We start from the raw sequence: 6,065 nt of genomic DNA on the forward strand, positions 1-6,065 counted from the left end.
CGTTCAATGTAAACACATATCCGGTTTGCGATTTAGAATCGTCCGGATCCGTGTCAAAGCTTGCATCAACGTAACCATTTACGATGAGCTCTTTGTCACCTCCATAAACGAGAGACATATCCTTAGTTGATGTAGGGTAGAACCCTAATCGCCCGATCTTTCACGAAAGGAGCGGATCCCAATGATGAACACGAAGAACACTAGGGGGAAAACTAGGGGAAACACAAGAGAATCACTCAACCAACAAGAAATAGTCACACATGCGCTAGATCGATGAACACAAAGGTAAGATACAAGATCCAAAGTCAACAACGGACGATACACGGTAACCGGTTCTTCTCCGTGAGGAGGTCTTGATGGGGCCACCCAAGAGGGGGTCTTGAATCCAAGGGGATCTTCTCCGTAGAGGGGCCGCGGTCTCTCTCGTGGAGTAGATCCGTAATGGATGAGCAAAGCTCTATCTCACATATGAGCTAATCCTTTGCTAACCCTAGAAAGTTGTACGGGATAGAGTATATATAGTCTAGGGGGTAGAAGGGGTACACGGGCCTCGGCCCTTTACTGTTCGCAGACAGGGAGGCCGGATGTCTGGGCTTCGGGCCGGATGTCCGGGCGTTCGCGGAGGGCCGGATGTCCGGGCTGTGGAGGCCGGATGTCCGGGCTGGTGAAGCTGGCCATGTTGCTCTTGGGTTCGGGGGGGTCCGGATTTCCGGGCGAAGAGGCCGGATTTCCGGGGCTTCGGGAGGAGCCGGACGTCCGGGGCATGGGGCCGGATATCCGGGGCCTGTAGCAGCTGTCTCTTCTTCCTTCTCCTTCCTTTGCTTCCGCGCACGCTTGGCCTTGGTCCTTGGGCTCTCCATGGTCTCCTCGGGTTTACCTGAGTACGCGCAAGGTCCGCGCTTGAAGTAGCATCCATGTCTTACATGCGGAAAGGGAGGATTCGGAAAGGAGCGAGTTCACCTTAGGTCCAATGGCGTAGGCTCGAGTGTACACGGGGATGATCGTCGGATGCTCCGCATCATCTCCCCTCCCTTGGGGAAGATCCGACCTCGGATCGAAAACCTCATCACCATGGAAACAGTTGTCGTGGACGGACTTGTAGTTGGACGAAGAGGAAGACATGGCACAATCCAAGTACTTGAAGTTGCCGCAATGCTCGATGTTGTGGCATGAGTGGAGGTTCGAAGGTGCATCCAATAAGTCCGAGCGCTCCTCAACTTGAAGGTTCATGGGTTCCATCTCTAATGTCGGTCCTCCATCCAATAGATGTAACATGTAGACAAGAAGAAGGAAACAACAATGAAAGAGTGACCCATCCAATATGCATATTTGAAGATGGCTCAAAGGGAAAGAGTTCACCTTTAGGAGATTCTCGCAAATGTTGGTGTTGCACATCGTGTATGCCTTCACATGACCAAATTGTGTCATGACGGTATCGCCTTGTGAATCCTTCAACATGAAAGAACATGACAAACACTCGGAAAAATAAATGAGGTTAGCGGAGATGCAAAACCTATCATTCATGTGGTAAAATACCGAACAAGTGTATGCATCATGCTCATCATAAAAAAGGACAAGGGAGCACTTCATAGTATGGAGGCATATGATGATGCGAGAACAACCAAATACAATAGGCTCAATCAAGCAAGCATGCATCACAAGTAAAGTGTCCAAGTCTCCACAATCAATAGATGCAACAATTGGAGGCAAGCGACAATGAACAAGATGTATCAAGTGAGAGGCACGAGCATATATGTCATCAACCCAATTAAGCGAGTAAGAAAGGAACATGGGTGATGCAACAAAGCAAGCAATCATAGCAATCAAGTGGTGTGAGCTAGTAGTGCGAAGATGCAACATACTAGCATGAATAATTCACATGACATAGCACAAGCATGAAAGGAGGATATGAGCAAAATAGCATCAATAGCATGAGGCACATGATAAAAATGGCAATAGCAACAAGGATCTCCACCAAGCATGCAAATACACATAGGAGTAACATAATTGTGAATCAGGGGTAGATGCAAGCAAGGGTCACAATTGCATGGCAAAGGCATAGAAGCAAGCATAGCATGCAAAGTGAACACGGTAAAATGAGCATGAAGCGACAAGCAGTATATAGCCCATAGCCGTGTGAGAGACAAGTAGAAAAGATGCGCGTAGTCGTTGCGCGAAGAGAACGGTGGTAAGGATAGTCCACGGGATCCCAAATCGTCGTTGCTCTCAAGAGCTCGCTTCGTCAACTCGTGGGATTGAGAGGTTGACGAGTATACGTGAGTACCTACACAAAACAAAGACAAAGGGAAAATTGTGTGTGCGTGGTAGATGTACACATCATCCATCATGATGCATACGTGTTTGTGTTGGTTAGCACAAAATATCCAATGCTCAAATAAATGAGATGCGTGATATAGAAACATGTCATCCATCATGAGAGGTTTGTTATTATGTATAGCATAATGGAGACTCAAATTGTGCATACAAGTATAAGGATCATGCAATGGATGGGATGGATCAAAATCTCCTAAAATGTATGAGGAAACTATGGGGGTCTCCTCATGAGCAATATTGTAAACATCACATGGAGAAAATGGACAACATCCAAAACAATGCATATCCGAAGCTAGGTGGTCATGGCATGGCATATGAGATAAAGGATGCAAAGGGAGCATATCAATATCGTCACAAGAAAAACAAATGCCGATAACCATGGGCTTGTCATCTATGCCATAAGTGCAAATTGGGTTAATCTTAATGGCATATGCATAGTCACTATGAAGAGATTGCAAATATGACATGTGGTCGATCTCATGCATAGCATATGACAAGTCAAGCGGATTGGCAAACATGATGTGACCGAGAGAATTATCACAAGAAATCCTATGTAACATGGCATCACAACTAAGAGACTCCACATGGCAATCACCATACTCATCATAAATGGGTAAATCATCGCATGGGGAAATCATACTAGCATGAAGCATGTCAATAGGGGGATCAACATCAAGAAAGCAATCAGTATCACGAATGTCCACTAGTGGGACTAGAGCATCACCGTCACCTATGTTACCGTTGTCATTCCACTCAAGTGGTGTAGGTGAGGTGGGAAAGACCAAATGGTGGTCATCTTCATCTTGATGGAACCATGTGGGGGTTGCATCATATTCCACCATGGCCATCGTCTTGTCCAAGGGGAGGACGAAGTCATCACGAATCGGCGCATCATCATATAAGGGACCTAGCACCAAATGAGAAGGCACAATAGAGGTAGAGGTCAAGTCGTTAGTGCTGAAAGTGGCCTCACATGACCTATCAACTATCTCACTCTCTCTATGTGGTGGTTCACTCACTCCCTCAAAATAGGTGCACTCAAACTCACATATGGTGGAGTCACTCATCTCACTCAAGTGGTGGGGGTTGTGGCTCTCCTCACATGGGAATTGTGGCAACACATATATGTGGCTAGTGGTGAAGTCACTCTCACTCTCAATATGGTGGCACAAGTCACTCAAGTCATCATACGTCGCCGTGGTCGAAGGAAAAATCCCATGCTCAACCATCTCGTTGTTGTCACCGTGGATGAAGGCCGAAGATGGCACATCATCACTCTCGCCTCCTAAGATGGAAGCATCCTCCGTGCTCGTCACCATGTCGCATGCCTCCCAAGCATGTTCCTTGATTGGCTCCATAGTCGTAGTCGTCGCCGCACCGTCTTGAAAAAGAGTCATGGAGGACTCGGCATCATCAATGCCATAAAGAGGGATGGTGGTGAAGTCGAACTTGGGAGCATCGTCTTGGAGCTCGTAGGGCTTGGACATCTTGGTGGTACTAGCCTCATGCTCGTCTTCTTGGAGCTTGGTCTTCGAGAAGTGTGCTTGGGGTTGAGAAGCCTTGTCCTTCATGAGTTCTTGTTCCGCCTTGAGAGCACCAATGTAGTTGTCATCGAGGGACTTGTAGTTCTCGAGGAAGATCGTCTTGGAGATGTCATTGTGTAATCCGATCGTGAAGTGGAACTTCATCGAAATGGGGTCGTCCATGCCGGCTCGTCGCAAGGCTTTCTTCATCTCCTTGAAGTACTCGTCGATGGACTTGGATCCTTGGATGGTGTTCTCCAATTGGCGTTCAAGTTGTTCCGTGTAGGATGGGGGCACGAACTCTCGCCGCAAAGCTCTCTTCGTCTTGGGCCAACTCATGTTGTAGGTCTCCGAAGGTGCATGAAGCCACCATGTGTACGCGTAGTCGTGGAAGTTCCTTGTGGCGCACTTCACTTGATCTTTGGGAGGAACTTGATGTAGCTTGAGGTAGTCGTCCATCAAATTCTCCCACTCGAGATACTCCTCGGGTTCTAGAGTCCCATAGAAAGGAATCTCATGGTCGGTGTCGAGGTCGTAGTAGCTCGTGGAAGTCGCGGACTTGAGCTTGGGGAGCTTCTCTTGAGGTGCTTGTGGGCGAAGATGCCGTATGTCCATAGGCGAAGATGCCTTGAAGTCACTTGGCGAAGATGCCAAGGGAGATGGTGAAGTCGTTGAGCAGTTGTCGGTGGGGAGCTCTTGACCTTCACGTACTTGGTGGTGATGGTGTCGATGCCGATGTGACCTTACCGGAGATTGTAACTCGGAGGCATGTGCTCTTGAGCGTCTTCTCGAAGATGAGGAAGACCGCTTGTAGGACTTGATGAGGGCTTTGATCTCCTCCATTTGAGCTTGCATCTTGGCGTCTTTAGAGTTGTGCGTGGCATCGAACTTGTCGTTGTTGTTGTAGACCGAAGATGAAATGCCTTGCCTATCCATCACTCCAAGAGAAAAATGTGAGTGGTAGAAAGAGAAGAACGAATACCAAATGTACCTTGACCGAAGTTGAAAGTGGATCAATGATCACTCCAATGTGGACAAGGACATAGCACAATTGGTACCAATTCTTGTCGGTTTCTCACACCTACACAAGTAAGGCTTATGGTGGAGCTCGCTGAGGATAGTGGCACAAAAATTTAATGCAAAATGTTAGCAAGAGTCAATAATGTTGAAAGAGATTCACAAATTCGCAAGTGAAACAAGTAGACCAATAGCAATATGTGGCACACGGAAACACACACACGGATAGATAAATGGGGTCGTGCAACCAAGGATGAGCTCAAAATGTGGAATCCACGGAAAACGCTTGTGTTGCACAACTCAAGAGAGACGCTAGCACGATTGCTCAATAGGCGGATACGACACTTGTGCACAACCTATAAGATGCAAAATGGATAACATTCTATCCCAAGTATGCTATGTGTATAATGTTCCGATGGTATGATCCAAGATGATCTTATATGCAATGTGGTATGATGCTATGGCTATTGCTTACAAGCTTCTTTGCTTTTTCTCTTTTGCTTAAAAACTTTATTCTCTTTTTTTGTATGGCCACTTTTGCACAATGCACAAACCAAGATAGCAATTGTGTATATGCGGGAACAAACTTGAGGCACAAGGGATGATATGATACCGATATGATATGGTATGTATGCAATGTATGGTGTAGATCACTAATGTGCACAAGTAACATTGCCGAGAATACTCAAATGGCTAGTCTCGCTAGGCAATTGACACAAAAATGGGCTAGGGGTTATCAATGCAATGACAAGGGAATATACAATGGAGGGATACCACGATACCGAGATGATATGGAGGTTACCGTCCGTGGTGATGATGAGTGGCGGTGATCTTGATGGAGATACCAAGATGATGGAGACTCGTCCCTAAGTAGCCGAAACACCTTAGGAAACAGAAAAACCGCGAACTCAAAATCTCAAGTGTCAAATGTCAAATGGTGGTAGCAGGATGCGATGGTGGTTGCGGAAACACAATGATGGGATGTGGAGTACGCAATGCGGAAATGGAGGGTAAGGTGGTGTACTATACACGGTGTCGGAGTTGGAAGCATGGTCCCTAAGTAGCCGAAACACCTTAGGAGACACAACTCACAACACAAACAAAATTGGGTTAAGTTGGGGTGGTGGAAGTGTATTGTGGGTAAGTCTATGCGGAAGTTATGGTGGTGGTTGATGAAGAAGCAACCATCCC

This window comes from Triticum dicoccoides, chromosome 3A (assembly GCF_002162155.2).
Source record: "Triticum dicoccoides isolate Atlit2015 ecotype Zavitan chromosome 3A, WEW_v2.0, whole genome shotgun sequence".
In the NCBI taxonomy this organism is placed as follows: Eukaryota; Viridiplantae; Streptophyta; class Magnoliopsida; order Poales; family Poaceae; genus Triticum; species Triticum dicoccoides.